Genomic DNA, 21,137 nt, shown 5'->3' with positions numbered 1-21,137 from the left:
CCTGAGCAGCTGACTGAAATAACTTTCCAGAGGACCAAGACCTGTCATGGAGACTGCAGCCCTGCTTCAGCCACTCCTGGGCTGGCTGCTCTACACACGGTGGAAGCTAGAGGAGTCTACAGCCCCGCTTTGGTCACTCTGGACGCTGACCGATCTATGCACGGCAGAAGCTTGAGGACAGCGATGGGTGACATCCCCACCATACCCTTACGGTTTCCTTCCCATAGTTTTGGCTGTGCTTCTCTCCATTGGTCTGGCAGCGGTGGCCCCAAGGGACTGGGAGTTATGGGAGAGATTTTTTGCTAGCAATAGTATACCTCCTGGTAAGAGCAATCTTGACAGGCCTAAGATGCCTGGGTTAACTAACTGGAGGCATTTTTGTTGGATTCTGTTCCTAATACTGATTTTGCCTTAATGATACTCCTGATACTGGGTTTTGCTCTTTTTCTGAGGCTGACAGGCGCCTACACCCCCTTGCCTCAAATGGTGCAACCAAACCACTCAGCAAATCACTATTTGGCTGCAACCGGGCGCCTACCTACCAATGTGAGACCACCTGCCCGGGATTTACAATCCCATAGTCATTCCGGGGCTCCCGAACCAGCTGGCATTCGTGTACCAGGGGCACAGCTACAAGTCCTGCCTCAACTTGGTCACCCTCTAGAAGTGCCAGGATGATGGAACACCCTATTTTATAGGAAAGAGGAGAGGGAGCTATAATTGTTACAATCCCCCCCCCCCAGGAAAATGGGTCTGCCACACAGGTCTTAGACAGTATGGGTTCCCACATGGAGGAGGTAAATGTCCTACGGAGACTCAGGCTGCTGTTCAGGATGCAGTACAGAGGCTTGAACCTCACACTCCCTGAGATCAGCTGAGGCTCCCTGCACCTCGGAGGGTCTCCCATCTCGATCCAAGAGTAACTACGCTCATTAATGCAACCCATGCTCTCCTGTATCAGGCACGACCCCAGTTAGCATCCAGCTGTTGGCTCTGCATCCGAACAGCCCTTCCCCGCATATGTCACTCCAACCTACCCTACAAATGACACCCCAATTGTTAATCCAACTTCTGTATGGGAGGGACCAATTTCCCAAGTGCACCTCTCCTCCAAGCCCCAGGGCTGTTTTACAATCAAGGTTCATTGAAGTAGGTGATATGACCTGCCATAGCACATACCCAGAAAACGGGACCACAGTCTCCTCCCAATACCTCGTATGTAGGCCCTGTGCTTACCAGTGCCTTCCAGCAAACTGATCCAGGACCTGTACCTGGGCAATTCTCACCCCTCAAGGAGACATTCTCCAGGGAAATGAGACTGTCCATGTCCTTTTGGTAGTACATGCTAGAGTTTGGAAGGTAATACAATGTATTCCCTTCTTAGTGGGGCTGGGGATTGCTGCTGGTGTTGACACTGGGATTGGAGGGATGGCATCCTCTGCTGCTTACTACCAGCAGCTGTCCAGTGCCTTGGCAGATGGATTCCAATAGGGAGTGAATATTATCGAGACTCTACAAGTCCAGCTAGACTTCCTTGGCTGATGTAGTCCTATAGAAACTGAGAGGGTTCTCCTGACTGCCAAAAAGGGTGGACTCTATTTCTGGGAGAGGAATGTTGCTTTGAAACCAACACATTGGGTGTAGTCCGTGACATGGCCAAACAATTGAAAGTTTTGATCTCCAAACAGTGACAAGCAACAGCTGACTCCTGGGCAGGTTGGAATGGGCTCTGGACATGGGCCCTATGACTACTGCCTCTTCTAGGACCCCTAGCAGTTATTCCTTTAGCAGTGGCAGTCGGACCATGTGTTCTTAATCAGAGTAAACAATTTGTAACCTTGGCCTTGAAGCCAAGTATCAACTGCTTGTCACTGCCCTGGAAAGCTCCGTTTACTGCCCTCCTGTTAATTGGCCCTCCTTAAGTATAATTGAGGAGGCTCAAGAGGGAAGACTGATACGGAGAGACCCTGAATTCATGAGTAACTCAGCTCATAGCTGTCTAAGGTTTCTGCCCTCCCAAACTTACTGCCCTTCCCTGGAGATACAGGGTAACCTGAAAACCTTGAATAGATTAGTACCTTGAATAGATTAGTCTTCCTGCTTCCCTGCCTCCTCCCTTTGACACTGCTAGGGTGTAGGGATGGTACTGAGCCTGATACCTCCCCTCCCCCACCTACTCTTGAAAGACTGTGTCAACCCCCAGTGGGGGCTGGAGATTCAGAGTGTTAACTCCTCCATTACCGTTGGAGTTGCCCTAATCTCTCCAAGTGCTGCTTTGCATTCCTTGGTGTCTGATTTTCTGCAACAGAACCTTGTCTGGGTACATTGGCAAGCAGGAAGAGTACCTAATCTAGTCATTCAGGCTCAGGTGGTACGCGTTGGGATTGGGGTGGGGGACAATGGAAGGGAGATGAACAGGTAAATCTCTGAGAAAAGGAAGCATTGTCAGGCTCGATCTCCAGTTGGACTCAGAAATGAGGAAAGAAATGGCCTGAAGGGGCTGTCGTTCTCTGAGTCTTTGTTTGGAGTCAGAGTGAGGTGGGCACAGGGGTGGGCTAAAGGTTCTTTTAATGTGTTTGTTTTTCCCTGCATCTCTTTCTTCCCTTCCCACTGTCATTCTCTCACCATCTGTGTTAATTCCCACCATGACACCTCTATATTCCACCACTAGAATGACCTCCTGGGCTCTACCTAGGCCAAGACTGAAGGGCTCCTGATGACTCAGCAGATAAATAACAAATGAGCTGATCCTGCATACTGCTGGGAGGGAAATCCTCTAAATTCTTGAGAACCTCTAGTTGGTGCTAAAAGGAGGGGATTAAAAAAAAAAAAGTGTTTATTTATTTAGAGGGAGATTTTTGCTCCAGGGTACGTTTGCTCACCAGAGGGACAGAGACAGAGAGAAAGAAAGAGAAAAAATCACACCACCACCACCACCACTACCCCAGGGGGTTGGTCATGCCACACTCCCTTTTCTTCCATTCTCCTCTGGGGATTTTGAGCACACATGCACATGAGCCTGGAGTGAGTTTTAAGCCACCAAATCCAGGACTCAAACAGGCTTTTACAACATGGGAATCCAGTGACGTAACCATTACGCCATCTGCTGGCCCCCGAAGAATTATTTATTTAATTTTATTTATCATTATTATTATTTTTTTTAAAAGCTAGTTACAGGATATGCATCCTCATCAGAGAGAGACAGAGAGAGAGAGCAGGAAGGTGAGAAAGCAAGTCTCCAGGTCTGGGACTTGAACCACAGTTAGCCATGTGGTGTGGAGGGTAGCATACCAGGCGCATGTGTATGTGTGCTACAAATCCTGATGGGATGGAGAAATGGAGAAGGGATTTCAGTGTGACCACACCCCATTGAGAGATGTTTTCTTTCCTCTCTCTCTAGCGAGTGCACACACTGGGGATATTTTCTTTTTTTTTTTTTGGAGAGGTTTTTGCTATAGGGTGCATGCGCTTGCCAGACAGAGAAAGACAGAGAGACAGAAAGCAAGAAATCACCCCCTGGGGGGATGGCCATGCCACAATCCTGTCGCCTCCTGGGCACACATGCACATGCGCCTGGAGTGAGTTTAAGCCACTGGGTCTGGGACTCAAACCGTGGTCGACTACATGGGAGTCCAGGGACATAGCCATTATGCCAACTGCTCATCCTGGGGGATATTTTCTTTCCTCTCTTTCTAGTGAGCGCACTTACCCTCTGGCAAAAAAACAACAAATAACAGACATTTTTATACCACATTAAAGTTATTTAAGATATTATGAACTATCTTTTCTACTCACTACTACCTCACAATTTTGAGAGTTAAATTAGAATTTTGATAACTATGTTAGTTATATTCCTGCTTGATCTTGTTGAATGTGTTAATTTATCACAAGTATATTATCACAAATTTAAATGTTTGATATGATGTCTTTGCTTTGTAATTCTATGTATTTTACTTTTAATACATCTAGAAACATTCTTCCTTTTTTATATTTTATTATTTTTTTTAGGTTTTTGTTATAGTTTACTCTCTCCAGAGGGACAGTAACAAATCTCCTCCCAAGGGGAATGGCCATGTTGTGATCCCTTCTCCATTATCTCAAAAGCATACATTCCCAGGGTAATTTCCAAGCCACCAGGTCTGGGACTCAAATCATGACTGGCCATGTGGGAGTCTAGCACCTTAACCACTACACAACCTGCTGGCCCTTAGATAAAAGTTTATTTTTTTTTAAATTAAGGATTATTTTATTTATGGGAACAGCAGATGGCGTAATGGCTGCATCGTTGGACTCCCATGTAGCCGACTGTGGTTTGAGTCCTGAACCTGGTGGCTTAAACTCACGCCGGGCGCGTGTGCGTGCGGGCCCAAGATCTCGAGAGGAGAGTGGAGGAGAAGGGATTGCGGCATGGCCATCCCACTTGGGGGTGATTTCTTGCTTTCTGTCTCTCTGTCTCTGTCTTTCTGATGAGTGCACACGCCCTGCAGCAAAAACCTCTCCAAAAAAAAATTATTTTATTTTATTAAACTTTACTTATTTATTTTAATTTGACCAGAGAGAGGGAGAGAGAGAGAAGGAAAGAGAGAGAAGGAAAGTGAGAAAGTAAGCTGCCAGGTCTGGGACTTGAACCACAGTTGGCCTTGTGGGAGTCCAGAGCTCTTAATCACCATGCCACCTGCTGACCACAGAAATGTTATTCTTAAAAGAGGTGTGTAGACTTCACCAGACTGGCAAAGGAGTCTGCAGCACTGAAAATGTTAAAAACAAAAACAAAACAAAAACTGGCTGAGGTCTCATCAAATTGGTCTTGAGCTGTGTTTCTTTGCATGGAGTTGCTGCTGTTCGCTGTAAATATGACTCACACATCAAAGAACTGCCAAAACATGGGACTCAATGGGACATGGTTGCCTGGAAACTAGGCTTGATGAGATTTTTTTCTTATTTTTCTTTCTTTTTTTTTTTTTGGAGAGGGTTTTACTATAGGGAGCGTGGGCCCACCAGAAAGACGAGACAGAGAGACAGAGAGACAGAAAGCGAGAAATCACCCCCCAGGGGGGATGGCCACACCGCAATCCCTTTTCCTCCATTCTCCTCTGTGGATCTTGGGCATGCACGCACACGTGCCCGGTGTGAGTTTTAAGCCATCGGGTCCGGGATGCGAACCGTGGTCTACTACATGGGAGTCCAGTGACATAGCCATTACACTAACTGCAGGTCCCATATTTTTATTTTATTATTATTTTTTGAGAGATTTTTGCTATAGGGCATGTGCACTCATCAGACAGACAGAGAGAGACAGAGAGATAGAAAGCGAGAAATCATCCCCCAGAGGGGATGGCCATGCCGCAATCCCTTCTCCTCCATTCTCCTCTCGGGATCTTGGGCATGCACTCACACGCGCCCGGCGTGAGTTTTAAGCCACCGGGTCCAGAATGTGAACCACAGTCAACTACATGGGAGTCCTGTGACATAGCCATTATGCTAACTGCTAGTCCCAGATTTTTACTTTTTTAAAGAAAAGAATCTTATACCTATAGAAGGCTGACATATGGTCTCCTCGCCCCCATGTACGTCAAAAGACCACCCTCAAGAATCTCCAGCCCCTGACGGACATCAGAGGGCACACTTCTCTCCCCTGCACATCATGGTCTGAATTCATACTTCAAAAGAATCTTTTTAAAAAATTATTTAATTTAATTTTATTTATTGTCATTATTTTTATTTTATTTTATTTTATTTTATTTGGAAAAGTTGACCAGAGAGAGAAAGAGAGAGGGAAAGTGAGAAAGCAAGCCACCAAGGTTCAGGACTCAAAGCAAACTCAGCCATGTGGGAGTCCAGCAGCCTTAACCACGATGCCAGCTGCCGGCCCCTCAAAAAAAATCTTAATAATCCTTCTTGTCCTCCAATAATTAAATACCTTCTACAGAAAGGACCAGGTGCTGAATGCTAATATATCACAAGGAGCCTCAGTTTCCTCATGAATTCACAGTAATAGCTCACATTTCGTTGCACCTAACAATCCAGTCATCCCTCCCTATTTCGGATTTGACATCCATGGATTCAAACAACCTTGGTGCTACCTCTTCCTCCACCTTCTATTAATTGGCTTGGCTTGGCTGACCTGGAATTGGTTTAATCTACAGCTAGGAAAACCGAGGTATGGAAACTGACTCTACCAGTCATTTCATATAAGGGACTTGAGCATCTTTGGATTTTGGTATCTTCATGGATTCCTAGAACTAATGTCCTTCAGTTACTGAGGGATGATTCTATTTCCATACTACTCTTTAATTCTTGCACCTTTCAAGTTAATATTATAATGCTGCCCATTTAACAAATGAAGAAATTGAGGCTCAGAAAAGGGAGAAAATGGGACCAGCAGTTAGTGTAATGGCTATGTCGCTGGACTCCCATGTAGCCAGCTGCAGTTTGCGTCCTGGACCCCGTGGCTTAAAACTCACACCGGGCGCGTGTGCATGCGTGCTCAAGATCCCGAGAGGAGAATGGAGGAGAAGGGATTGTGTTATGGCCATCCCCCCTGAGGGGTGATTTGTCGCTTTCTGTCTCTCTGTCTCTGTCTGCCTGGCGAGCGCACGCCCCGCCCCTATAGAAAAAACCCCCCAAAAAAAAAAAAAAAAAAAAAAAAAAGAAAGAAAGAAAGAAAGAAAGGAAGAAAAGGGAGGAAACTTTATCCTGGCAAGTGGCAGAAACTGGGCTTGAACACAAAACCCAACCCTGTGGCTTCTGTGGATTTGGAGTGTCATGTTATGTCTTTGTGGAAGTCTGACCCCTTGACCCACCGCTGGGGACCAATTTCTCTGTTTAACTCCATGGCATACCCTGACTTATTGGCTGGGGAATGGATGTGACTTGCAGCCTCATCAGGGTAATTGCTTCCCTAATTAGCCATGAGAGTGGCCCAGGGGTGGAAGTGACATGACAGTCACTATCTGGCAACTTGGAGAAACTCATGGGCCGTGTGTTCCCCTGTGCTCATGGGCATGGTTCTCTTCACAACCCCCAAGGAAATAAATCCTCAATGTACAGATAGGGTCAAGGTAGACCAGTGCCTGCTGGCAGCTTAGGGTCTGGAAAAGAGCCTTGGCTTTCAGAAAGGTGCCACGATGGAAGAGACAAGTTTCTCAGACCCTACCCCTGCCTGGGGCAAATATCTTATAGGATCTCCAATTCCTTTTGCTTCTCTATTAACCATGGTGCCACCTGCTGGCCTCTCCATTAACTTCCTAATTGCAGATCTTGACATTTCGATAGTTGGCTTCTGTAGACATTATTTCCATCGATCCTGTGTTGATACAGCCAGAGTGGAAGATGATGACTTTAGCCTGGGTCATGTTAATTTTATGGAGATTCCCAGATGAATTGTCCACAAGGGTGATGGATCCTGTCCATTGCATGGGAATACAAACGAGGTGCATTCCTTACAGAAATCCAAGCCACCAACTTAATATTTTTTTGTGAACACTTTTCCAGCAGCGGTTTCTAAATGTGAATGTCAAGGAAAACTGAATTCTATTTTTTCAGGCTTTTCAACAGCTTCATGCCTGGAAAAAGACTAAGTGTTAATGATTTAATTTGCAGACCTTGAGGAATGTTCCAATTATAACAAGTGTTAGGTATTCTACTATGAAGAAGTAAAAATTTAAAAATCTATTCATGTTATAAAAAAAGTGCAACCTGAGAAATTAGAGTCTCTGCCTCTAAGATACCAGGTGAGCAGTTCACACTTAATAGATTCTGTCAAAGAGATTTTCTCTTTTCTTGCAAATGCTTTTGTAGAATTGGGAGGCTAAAAATAGAACTGAAGATAACATTCATCACCTAAAATACACATAATTTGGAAGGTCTACTGGGTATAGATTTCAGGGGCTGGCAATTTTCAGCCAAGTTCTAGCTGTTTTGATCATCTCGATATTTTAGGTTGCAATGCTTTTTAGTGCTTAATGCTACCAGACATTTTAATTCACATGGTCTGGGTAACTGAAGCTATGTATATGGCATTCCAAGGGAGAAAGCAGCTCTCATTCATAGGGTATAAGTTGAGTGTGGGTTTGAGACATCTGAATTCCACCTGGCCTTTCTAGTGAGTTATTGTATGACCTTGAGAAACTGCTTCACATGTCTGTTGAAAAGTCTGTTTATACCATCCAATAGAATGAATATTTCTTGGTTGAAAGAAGTTTTGAGTACATTAAATATGTAAACCTCTGTGTTTTATATGTATGTATATTATATTAGTTACATTATAACAGATATCTCCAGATCTGTAAAGTTTGGGTATGATGGTGGATATGATGGTACTCTCACCCCCAATCAACATGACTTTCAAGCTGGCCCTGTAGTCCAATGGTTGGACACACAGAGGAAGCTGGATCCTATATAGCAACCAGGGTTCAAGTCCTGTCTCCATCAACTTGAAAGATATGCTGGATGTTTGTGCATGCCCAGGATCCTGATGGGATGAAGAAGTGGAGGAAAAGGATTGAAGTGTGACCAGGACCTGTGTGTAGGGGTGTGCTTTCTCACTTTCTCTCTTCCTCCCTCGAGAGTGTACATGCACCCTGGTATACAAACAAAACACAGCTTTCTGGGTTCTACAGCCACGCCTACCTCCCCAGATTCTGTCTGAATTCCTACACCTTGGGCAACAGAATTTCTCTGATGCAATTTGGCTCTATCCTCTGACCTGGGAAGAGCAGGATCATTTAATATGAAGGCTGAGGGTCCAGTACAATTTTTCAGGGTGGGATAGTTGTTGGGCAAGTCCCATTCTCTGTCTCCTGCCTCTGGGGGACTGTTTCTGTCTGAGGATTCTAAGAAGCAAGGAAGCAACAGGGAGCTGTTCTCCTCCCCAGCTGAGAGAACAGCACTCCCATGTGCACAAGAAAGCCAGAAGGAGCCGGTGACATCCAATGTCCCACTGTTTTGGTCTGTTCGCTGTTGTTTAATAATGGAATGCCACAGACTGAGTAATTTACAAAAAATAAAGTTTATTCAGCTTATGTTTTAGAGATCTGAGGTTAAGGAGACTCCATGCAGAACCTGGAGGTGGTGCAGGGCATCACACGGTAAGAGAGCATGAGCTTGGCCAGCCACAGTGGCAGTGGCAACCCAACATTCTGCAGTACTGAGCCACATGGAACAGTCCTCGGTTCACATCCTTGGGTCTCACTTTCCATATTGGGTATGTGGATGGATGTGTGGCTCTGATCCTGGTTGGCCGAGGCCTGGGGTAGATAATGGCTTGAACACCCTATTGGGGTTGTCTTTCTTTCCCAGTGTGTCTGTCTGTCTCTCATGAAAGAAATAACAGTTTTTTAAAAGTAGGCCAGCTTCATAGCACAGTGTCTAAATCCTGCATGTAGGGAACCAGATCCCACATGGCTGACTGGAGTTCAAGTCCCAGACCTGGTGGCTTGAAAAACACAGCGGGCATGTGTGTGTAAGTGCCCAAAATCCTGGAAGGAGGCAGAAATGGAAAAGAAAGGAGTGCAGTGTGACCATTCCCTATGAGGGGTGCTTTCTCACTCTTTCTGTCTCTTTCTGGTGAGCACATGTACACTCTGGCAAATTATTTTAAAGAGTGGCGTAGTGGTGAGAGCTCTGTGGTGCTGTCTCACAGGTGAGGCCGAGAAGCTGGCAAGTCCCAGAAGCTGGTGAGTCCTGTGCTCTGTGGCACCTGCATCCCCCCACCTCCTGCCACCATGGAGTACCTCATTGGCATCCAGGACCCCGACTTTGTCCTTGTCACCTTCGACCGAGTGGCTGCCAGCAATATTGTCCAGATGAAGGATGATCATGACAAGATGAGTGAAAAAATCTTACTCCTATGTGTTGGAGAGTCTGGAGACACTGTACAGTTTGCAGAATATATTCAGAAAAATGTGCAACTTTTTAAGATGCAAAATGGATATGAATTGTCTCCAACAGCAGCAGCTAATTTCACATGTTGAAACCTGGCTGTCTCTGAAGTAGGACCCCCTATCATGTGAACCTCTTCCTGGCTGGCTACGGCCAGCACGAGGGGCCAGCACTCTACCACGTGGACTGCCTGGTGGCCTTGGCCAAGGCTCCTTTCATGGCCCATGGCTATGGGGCCTTCCTGACGCTCAGCATCCTGGACCGATACTACTCACCAACTCTCTCACATGAGAGAGCCATGGAGCTTCTTAGGAAATGTCTGGAGGAGCTCCAGAAACGCTTCATCCTGAATCTGCCAACCTTCAGCATTCGAATCATTGACAAAAATGGCATCCATGACCTAGTCAACATGTCCTTCCCCAAGAAGGGCTCCTAATGTCATGCCCTCCCTCCCACTTGCCAGGGAAGTTTTTCTGATGGGCTTCTTTATTTTTTTCTACTCTTTTGACATTCACTTTTGATAAATGGTTAATTCAGAATAAAGCCAAATATGGACAAATTGAAAAAAAAAAGTGGTATAGTAGTTAAGGTGGCTAGATCCCACATGGCCAACAGTCTGGTTTGACTTCTGGACCCAACGGCTTGAAAAACATGCCAGACATGTGTATGCATGCCCAAAATTCTTAGAGAAAGGAGGAGAAGATGTCATGGCCATCTCCCCTGGGGGTGCTTTCCCTCTTTCTCTGTCTCTGGCAAGAGCATACACTCTATGGCAAAAATCTTAAAAAAAAAAAAAAAAAAAGAAAGAAAGAAGAAGAGTCAGCTCTGTAATCCTGAAGCCTGGTAGTTAAGGAAGTGTAGTTTAAATCCCAGCCTCAATAGTTTGATAAACAGGCCAGGCACATGTGCATGCATGCCCAAATCCTGGCAGGATAGAGAAATGGAGGAGAAGGTAAGACAGGAATTAGACCTAGGGAGCAGGTAAGTAGGGCAGGGATCCCCAAGGAAGAGTCACTATGATAGGAATTGGACACACACATATATTAAGTTAGAGTCAGCTTATAAAATGGAGTCACTCTGGCTAAGCTTTTGAGAAGGGTTGTTTATTGCTCTCACTAACAATCAGGGGTTAGCTCTGACTCCTAGCTCACAGTTTCTTACAGCCAGATCTGTTTTACAGCTTGCTTGATCATTCACAGCCTATCAGGAAATACAACCAGACCCTCTTTGAAGATTCCTTCCTCCCACCATTCCCACCTGGCTCTTGGTGCCGGGAAGGTTGTTGTCTTCTGCCTGCTATTCCAGATAGACACACATTTACCCCGGGATGGGACACTAAATCAACATCCCGGGAACCCATCCAGATATGGATGCTAATGCCTTCAAAGACCACGTGGGTGTATGTGATTAAATAGTTAAATTCTTCACTTGAGAGATGCACAAGCTCAGAAAAAGCCTTTGAAACCAGCGAAGCCAGTTACTGTGACAGACCTTCCCCTGCTAAATATTCATTCCCAACTCCCAGGATAACAGTAACACCCGACCTCCTGCCCAGTGTAGTTGTCCTTCTGTGGCGGTTGCCCACTCACATGCGTTTCAGACACTGAAGTGTATTTCCTTCCTATTAGAAATCTTTACTTTTCTATTATTCCTATTTTACATGTGTTTGTGTTTTTCATTTTGTGTCTCAGGCCAGGTCTCTTCGAGATCTGGACCTAAAGAACCTAGGATTTGTAGCTCAACTCCCCCATCCTATAGTAGCACTCCCTGCAGGCAACTCACACTCTGCAAGCTCCTTTTGAAAGCAGTAATCTTGTCAATGAGCTGGCATATCTCCTCATATGATAGTCAGCCCTTCTGCAAGCAACTTCTCTCTTCTCACAGAAAGTCAGTTTCTCAGAGACTGAACAGCCTAAGTAAAAACAAGAAGCCCGAACAAAGCCCCTGACATAGATAAAAATCCCTCACCTCAGTTTTTCTTTCTTTCTTCCTTCCTCTTTCTTTTTCTTTCTTTCTCTCTTCTCTCTTCTTTCTTTCTTTCTTTCTTTCTTTCTTTCTTTCTTTCTTTCTTTCTTTATTTCTTTCTTTTCCTTCCTTCCTTCCTTCCTTCCTTCCTTCGTTCCTTCCTTCCTTCCTTCCTTCCTTCTTTCTTTCTTTCTTTCTTTCTTTCTTTCTTTCTTTCTTTCTTTCTTTTTCTTTTTTAGAAGTTTTTGCTATAGGATGCATGCGTTCGCCAGACAGACAAAGACAGACAGAGAGACAGAAAGTGAGAAATCACTCCCCGGGGGGATGGCCACACCACAATCCCTTCTCCTCCATCCTCCTCTGGGGATCTTGGGCACACATGCACATGCGTCTGGTATGAGTTTAAGCCACTGGGTCCGGGACTAAACCCGCAGTTGACTATATGGGAGTCCAGCGACATAGCCATTATGCTAACTGCTGGTCCCATCACCCCAGTTTTCCATTGGCAACACATTTTCTAGAACCCACTCCTGCCTGGGAGCTCTGATCTTTCTTCTCTCTCTGAACAAACTCTCAGCTTCATTATTCCTTCTCTGTGTCTACGTGTCTAATTCTTGGTGAATATGAGACAAAGAATCAGGTTCACTGCTGTTTCTGCATTGGGTGCTGGGCCCACGTACCCCAACTTCCTGTATCATCATTTTCCGGTATCAAAAAGATTGTGGTATGACCATGCATAATTGTGGGGTACTTCTTCCCTCTCTTTCTGTTTTCCTCTCTCTCTGGCAAGTGCGTGTGCTCTTTGACAATTGAAAAAATAAAAGGAGGAGAGGACAAACAGGTGGCATAGTGGTTAAGACCTTGAGTTTCCATGTAGTTACTGTGGTTCGAGTCCTGGACCTGGTGGCTTGAAACTCATGTGTGTGCATGAGTGCCCAAAATCCTGAGAGGAGAATGAAGGAGAAGGGATGGCAGTGTGGCCATCGCCACTTGGGGGTGATTTATTGCTTTCTGTCTCTCTGGTGAGCACACATACCCTATAGCAAAAATCTCTCTTAAAAAAAATGGGGGAGGAAAGAGGTAGAAAGGTGCTGGGAAGAGTGAAAAAGGCTGGAGTTAGGTTAGGGAGGGCCAACGAGTGAAGGACTTCTTGAGAACCATGACGTTGGCTATTCTTGGGGAAGTTGTTGGGGTTTGTAGTGTGAGTCCCTTATCTATTTCCCCCCCATCAAATTTCAATGAAAGCCAGTGAATTCCAGAACACTTCATGTTTTGTGTGGAAAGGAGCTTTGTGAAAGACAGGGAAGAGGGCAAAGAGAGATGCATGAGGAATTAGGAGAAAAAGACTGCAGACATCCTGGAGGGATGCTGTGTGTGTCCATAGGCTGCGGATTCGAGAGGCTTCAAAGGGAAGGTCACGCTGGCAGTAAGGCTACACGAACACTGGTGAAAAGATTGGCCCATGCGCCATAAAGGGAGTGGACCTGGTGCCTCAGGGTCACTGTAACAGCATATAACCATCGGAGGGCGTAGTGACCCAATGTCCTTGGATACAGAATTTCCTTTCCTAATATGGGAGCCAGATCTCTCCTATGATTTATTTATTTCATCTAAATTTTATGTCAGAATACCTGGAGGAAATATTTGGTTCTTATAATAAAAAGCAATTTTGAAACGAACGCCTTGCAGGCTACAGACCAGAATGAGGGTGGTATCTGTGAGGAGAGGAGGCCACAGCTGCTCTGTTTTGTTCCAGTTCCTCATGCCACTTCTGGCCCAGTCATGAGCAACGGCAGGTGTTACCGTGGGTGATCTCACTCTGTCACTTCGCATCTCTGCTGACAAACATCCTCGTTCACATGTAGGGATGCCACCGAGTCCGCCTTGTGAAGACTGACTGTGGACTTAATCTCACCCTATGGCTTGGTTGGCACGGCTCCACCTGTACCTGGTGGTAAGGTCAGCAGGTGTCTGAGACAGGGCAAGGTGCAGGGGTGGGCTCTGGAGGTGAGGAAGGCTGTTTCAGGGCTGGGGCCCACTTCACCACGCTCTCTCTTACGGAGCTCGCTGACCTTTTGCTGCCCATACCACAAAACGCCGGAAGCCATCTGTTCTCTTCTAACACATTATCTCTGCAGCCCAAAATTTCCTGGGACAGCTTCCAGGAGTTTGAGCTCATAGAGCTTGTTATTAGCTCTAGGCCTTCGGAAACAAAGGCACTGCTGGAACTCTCATCCTGAGAACCCGTATGGGCTAGGGAATGTTTGGGGCAGGAAGGAAGAGGACTCTGTAGCTGCAGCGGCCACCATGCAGTGGCCTTGTGTCAGGCTCTGTGTTAAGCCCTACGTGCCTGGTTTCATGCTCCTCACTACAACACTGCAAGAAAGAAGGATTAGTAACCCCATGTTTCTACTGGGGTTCAGAGGGTGTCCTTGACTTACTCGAGGTCGTACTGCTAATTCAGAACCAGGTCTGCATGACCCCAAAGCTTATGCTTTTAATGATACTATTCTGTCTCTTTTGTTTCTGAGTTTGCAGGCCATGAGCTATGTCAAAATCTCTTCTTACTTTAAATCCTGAGGAGGAGGAAGGGATTTCCCTTACACCATTGTTTCATAGGGTGAACTCTCTCTCTCTCTCTCTCTTTTCTTTTAAGAGAGATTTTTACTATAGGGTGTGTACACTCATCAGAGACAGAGACAAAGAGCAAGAAATTACCCCCTGGGGGGATGGCCATGCTGCTATCCCTTCTCCTCCAGTTTCCTCTTGGGATTTTGAGCACTCATGCAAATAAGCCTGGTGTGAGTTTCAAGCCACGGAGTCTGAGACTTGAACCGCAGGTGACTATGTGGGAGTCCAGTGATGTAACCATCACATCATCTGCTGGTCTCACTCTTTTTTTTTCTTCAATTTTGAAGACTCTGGGTATTTGGAGCTTTTCTAGTTACCTATGTTAGGACAAGGCCAGCCTGAGAAGCCTGTTTCTGCCTGGGCTTAGAAAACACCAAAAATTCCCCAGCTTTTGAACCACTTTTGTTCCAGAAGGGACACAGAGGAAAACTTTCTCCAAGTGCTTTATGGGGAGGGTACTGGATTATCTCCATGACCTTGGTGGGGTAACAAATAAAAATACAAAACTTGCCCTCAAGCAGTGACTGTCTCCCTGATGCTCCCTGAGGTAGTCTCCATGGGATTGTGCCCCAAGACAATGAATAACTTACCCTTTGCTTCTAGGTGTACGTGGGTGTAGTGGAGACAGTTACGGTCTCTAGTTCCTTATTGACCAACTCACATCTCTCAAGATTGTTTTTGCTGTTGAGTAGTGAATGGCATGGACCTGATTTCTGGTCCTCTGGAATGGGCATCCTTGCCTGTTCCTGCATCAGAACTTGTACAGACTGCCTGAAAGAAAGACAAGTCAGCCCAGGGACCAGCAGTTAGCGTAATGGCTATGTCGCTCTGCGGTTCGCATCCCGGACCTGGTGGCTTAAAACTCATGCCATGCGCGTGTACATGTGTGCCCAAGATCATGGGAGGAGAATGGAGGAGAAGGGATGGCGGCGTGGCCATCCCCCCTGGGAGGTGATTTCCCGCTTTCTGTCTCTCTGTCTGTTTGGCGAGCGCACGCGCCCTATAGCAAAAACCTCTTCAAAAAAAAAAAAAAAGACAAGTCAGCCCAACCTAAAGAATGGAAGGCATGTTAGATTTGGCCCAACGAAACATGGGTAATGAGGCCTTAGTCAGGTCCCACAAACTCCTGATTTTAGTGATTTCTCCAGAGACTTAATGTTATATAATGTTATATATAATGTTATATAATGACTTAATGTCATGTAAATTATAACCTTTTCCCTCTGCTTATTACAATGTTCTTAGAATTCATGTTATAAAGACAATGAATAGCCAATTGGTATATGTTATGTAAACAACTTTGGTATTACCCCTTAATTTCTCCCTTTTTCCCTTTAAAAATCCTTCTGTGGAGACCAACTGATGATGTAATGGTTATATCACTGGACTCCCATAGGGCCAACCATGGTTCAAGTCTTGAACCTGGCGACTTGAAACTCACACGGGGCACGTGTGCATATATGCCCCAAATCCTGAGAGGAGAATAGAGGAGAAGGGATTGCAACGTGGCCGGCCACTCCTGATAGGGGGTGATTTCTCACCTTCTGTCTGTCTCTGTCACTCCTCCAAGTGTATACACCCTATAGCAAAAATTTCTCTAGGAAAAAACATTCTTTTATGACAACAAGCAGTGCACATATTCAAGGCGACTTGAATATCATGGCACGTGGCCTGCATTCCTAAACCTTGGTCAAATTCAACTCTTTTTTCTTGGTATATTTTATTTCAATGCCTTCTTTATTATATAATAATATATAATCAGTACCACATAGGCTACTGTAGTGCTGAAGGGAACATCTCTGCCCTCTGAGGGCTCAGTAATTGAGTATGCTAAAATAAACAAATGGGTCAGCAGTTGGCATGGTGGTTAAGGCACTGGATCCCACCTGGCCAATTCTGTGGTTCAAGTCCCAGAACCAGCAGCCTAAAAAATACACTAGGTGCATGTGTGGTGTGTGTGTGCCTCAAACCTCATGGGGAGAATGGAGGAGGGAGGACTGTGTCATGGGCATCTCTCATGTGAGGATGGTTTCTCATTTTCCTTCTCCCTTTCTCTCTCCCCACTGAGTGCACGTGTCCTAAATAAAATAAAATAAAATAATAAACTGACAAACAAGAGAAAAGGCATACAAACTTATTCATGTGTAAGTACATGAGAGCTACATAAAATAAGAGACTCAAAGAAGGGCCGAATAGATGACTGAAGCTTAAATACCTTCACAGGGGAGAGAGAAGTGGGGGGTATAGGCAGTTTTAGAGGGGCAGTAAATGAGAGAGAGAGAGAAGAGATAGGAGTGCCCTCCCCAGGGGCCAGTCATGCTGCAATCCCCTCCTTGCACTCCTCTTGCCCATCAGGTCCAGGCACTTGTGCTTGTGCCTGGTGTGTCTCAGGCCGACCTGGCCTGGGATTTGAACCATAGTGGCCGTGTAGGATCTGGTCTCTCTCTTGCAGTGCATTACTGCTGCACCATGAAGCCAGCCCACCTTCCAGCTGCTTTTCCCTCAGGGTACTCAGCACGCACAACACCACACTTTGGGGACCATTTACTGAGTCCTAGCACCGCAGTTTGAATTTTTTTTTTTTTTGAGAGGTTTTCACTATAGGGCGCGTGTGCTCGCCAGACAGACAGAAAGAGACAGAGAGACAGAAAGAGAGAAATCACCCCCCAGGGGGGATGGCCACGCCGCAATCCCTTCTCCATTCTCCTCTCGGGATCTTGGGCACGCACGCACACACGCCCGGTGTGAGTTTTAAGCCACCGGGTCCGGGACGCGAACCGCGGCCGACTACGTGGGAGTCCAGGGACATAGCCATTATGCTAACTGCTGGTTCCCATATTGTTATTATTTTTAAAATTTTGCTTTAGGGCATGTACACTCAACAGAGAGAGAGAAAACAAGCTGCCAGGTCTGAGACTCCAACTGCTTTCAGCCATGAGTCCAACGCCTTAACCACTTCACCTACTGGCCCCCATTTAAATCTTAAAGGCCTCAGTAAAACATAAGCATAAAACTTTGGTTATGTTCCACACCCATCAGGGTTATTGCCCAAAAAGGCATGTTTTAGTTTACAGTGAATGAGTTGCGATGCTGGAAATGACTATAGATATTACAATGTGACTCCCCCTCCCCAATATTCTTGAGTTTATGACATAAAGAATCAGGTTATCGGGACCAGCAGTTAGCATAATGGCTATGTCGCTGGACTCCCACATAGTCGACCGCGGTTCGAGTCCCAGACCTGATGGCTTAAACTCACACCGGGCGCGTGTGCGTGCTTGTCCAAGAGCCCGAGAGGAGAATGGAGGAGAAGGGATTGCGGCGTGGCCATCCCCTCTGGGGGGGGATTTCTCGCTTTCTATCTCTCTGTCTCTCTCAGTCTGTCTGGCGAGGGCACGCGCCCTATAGCAAAAAACTCTCCAAAAAAAAAAAAAGAATCAGCTAATCAGTTGCCTACATTATTTTAAATGAGTCAAAGTAAAGTCTTGACAATTTGTAATCTCGTTTCTTCTGTCCTTTCTCTTTGTTAAATAAACCAGCTTTCTTGGTTGCTATTTGATGAGCACATGTCTAGGAAACTAGCAAGTTATCCTAAGCCCTAAATCAAACAAACTCCTTTTATTTTCTTTATTATGTTTCTTCTTTTTTTTTTGGTCACAGGGCACATGTGTTTGCTGGAGAGGGACAGAGAACGGGGAAGGTAAGAAATCACCCTTCCCCCAGGGGGGAATGGCCATACCACAATCTTTTTTCCTCCTTTCCCCTCCTGGGATTTTGGGCATGCATGCACATGTGCCAGTGTGATTTTCAAGCCACTGGGTCCTAGACTTGAACCGAAGTTGGCCATGCAGAAGTCCAGTGCCTTAACTACCACATCATCTGCTGGTCCCTCAGCCTTCCTTTTAGGTTACAAATTGCTGCTAATCTAAGTCTTTGCAGAACACCCCGTGGTCTTCTGGGAGCATGAGGAAAAGGAGGTTTGCAAGGAGCTGCAAGATGGTTTTCCACTTGCTTTCTACCTTCCTAGGAGAATGTTGTGAGATAGTTTCCCATGGCCCCTTAGGTTCTGGTGATGTATGGGATTTTCTGCCGTGACCTTCCTGCATGTAGGTTACATCTGTAGGTGGTAAACTAGCTGTAGCATGGCCTTAGCTCTTCAGCAACAGAGTGTGCCACCATTTCTGTTGCAGATACCTGACCCCTTTTGTTTCATGTTGCTGTGGGCAAGAGACATGGGGAATGGGCATCTTTGACTACTCTTTCACTATGAAAGTGATAAACCAAGGAAAGGATAGCTGTTTCTTCATAACTGAATCTGTCAGACAGGCCTGGCCTTGTGCCTACAGGAGGCTGGAAGAACAAACAGTATGAATACTAGCAAGAGACCCCCAGAGGAGCATTGAGAAGGAGAAAATAAAACATAAAGTGGTTCTTAGAGGGGGAATAACTTGGGATTGGGGGGGGCATGCAGCCACAACAAAGTGAGGGGACAAACAGAGTACAGTTAGGGTGTGCTCAGAGGTGATGGGAACTGAAAACGCTCCTGCCCAGATGATTGCATAAGAGACCCGAATGTGCCACCCCAAATATGCCTCTTTAGTCAATGAATTATATTGAGCCAGTAATTTTGAGAAACAACAAACACTTGGAGAAACTTTGAACATAAGAGTAGCTGTTTTTTTGTAAAAAGAAATTTGCATCTATAAAAGATATCACCATTCATAAGGGCATTTTCCTCTCAGTGCCAGAGAGAAGGATGACTTAAATCACTAGGAACTCTTAGGCACCAAATTAAATCTGCACCACAAACCTTACCCTTGTTTACTGGTGACCTCCCCACTACTGGCTTCCCCCACGTCCTTGATTCAGCTGAAGATGGTATTAAAAAAAAATCACAATTAATTGGATCATTTTACCTGGCTTAACACTTCATTCACAAACAGAACAAGTATTCCAAGGAGTTGAGCAGGAGAGGTTGGTTTTATAGAAGGCTGAAGAAATCAAAAGCAAAGTACAAAAAGCAGATTGGCCAGTTCAAAGTTCCTTGTTAATGAGGGGACAAGGAGGAGGAACAATAAGAAAATAACTAACATCAAGTTATTTCAGGTCACTTCTATTGTGTAACATCTTGTATATTGTTAACAAACGTACTTTTTTCTTTATTTTAGTTGAGTCCAACTGAAAACTATGAAGGATAGAAGGACATTTTTCCCCCCTCTGCTATAACTGGATATTTGAAAATTTACTAGAAATTAGGCCTAGCTAGTGGTTGTCTTTCTCCCTCTCCCCCCATCCCTTCCTTTTTCTGTGTGCATCCGGAGGCTGCAGGAGCAGAAAATGCTGGGCCAGGTCTTTGCAGTGCAACTGCAACTAAATCCACATGGAAAAGTCTTGGGTTCAGACCTGGGACCTCTCTGGGCATGTATGGTGTGTGTGCTGGGTGTTCTAGGTCAGATCCCGGCATGAAGACTCTCTTGGGGATGCTTTCTGCCTCTCTCTCATGAAGTAATGAATGAATAAACTGAAAAAAAAAAAACATGTATATAAAATGCTGATACTTAACTATTGACTGTGGACATTTGGGAGAATAGGTATATCAAAAAAGGACATTTTATCCGGTGGCTTAAACTAATGCCAGGTGTGTGTGCGTGTGTGCCCAAGATCCTGAGAGCAGAATGGAGGAGAAGGAATTGTGGCCTGGCCATCCCCCTTGGGAGGTGATTTCTTGCTTTCTGTCTCTCTCTTTGTCTCTCTCTGTCTGTCTGAGGAGCGCAGCGCCCGATAGCAAAAACCTTTCAAAAAAAAAAAAAGGACATTTTACTGATTGGGTGAATAGTTGAAAGCACCACAGCAAGTTGATGAATTCCAAAATTATGTAAAGTATATTTAAAAATATAGAGACCCAGGAAAAAAGGTGTTTTCCTTTTGGTATTTTTCCAATGTTCCTCAAAAATATTTCTAACAAGGAAAAAAAAAAATCACTGAAAAAAATCAATTATTATAATCCTACAAGGAAGAAGCCTTTGGGTGAGGCAAGATGAAGAAAAACAGGTTTGAGATTTTCTCAGAAACCTTGGTTCCCTGTTAGCTGGAGAGCACAGAACACCAGCCAGTGAACAAGACATACACTTTCAGAGCAACAGAAGGCTGGGCTGAAATGGAAGCCGTGATCCAGCGACAGCTGCACAGCCATCTCCTCGGTAGATGCTTGATATGGTCTTGGTAATCGAGGCCTGGATCTCAGGAACTTCCGAAGACCTCTTGCCATTAGAAGCCACGTCTGAAAAATCACTCATAGTGGACTTGGTCTGTGTGTTCGTGTACTGAGGCGTTATTGGGCCCTTGGATTCTGGCGACTCCGTTAGCGGCTGAGAGTGGGCCCGTGGGCTCCTCCTGGTCTGGAGAAGGACCAGTTCTGCTGGGCATTGTGGGGTCACTGTTCGGGTGTCCTTGGCAACATGACCCTCTGGGAGAGGGCTCAGGGCACACTCCCGGAGAGGCTGCGCCAGGACGCCAGGCCCTCTGGTGGAGGCCGCTGCGGAGTTGTCCAGCTCCGCGTTGGGAGGAGAAAAGCGCGGTCGCGGCATGGCGGACACGCGGCTCGGCGGCCCTCGGCATGGCGGCGTGCAGCACGAGCTGCTGGAGAAGATGGCTCGCTT

General features: G+C 45.7%; 1 pseudogene; it reads left to right on the top strand.

Moving 5' to 3' along the window:
* Positions 1–9,725: 9,725 nt before the first annotated feature.
* LOC102480895 (proteasome subunit beta type-2 pseudogene) lies at positions 9,726–10,318 on the top strand (annotated as a pseudogene).
* Positions 10,319–21,137: the final 10,819 nt, after the last annotated feature.

The sequence above is a fragment of the Tupaia chinensis genome, unplaced genomic scaffold (assembly GCF_000334495.1).
Source record: "Tupaia chinensis unplaced genomic scaffold, TupChi_1.0 Scaffold000532_1, whole genome shotgun sequence".
NCBI lineage: Eukaryota > Metazoa > Chordata > Mammalia > Scandentia > Tupaiidae > Tupaia > Tupaia belangeri.
Note: the sequence above shows the minus strand (reverse complement) of the source record. Positions and strands in the feature narration are given on the sequence as shown.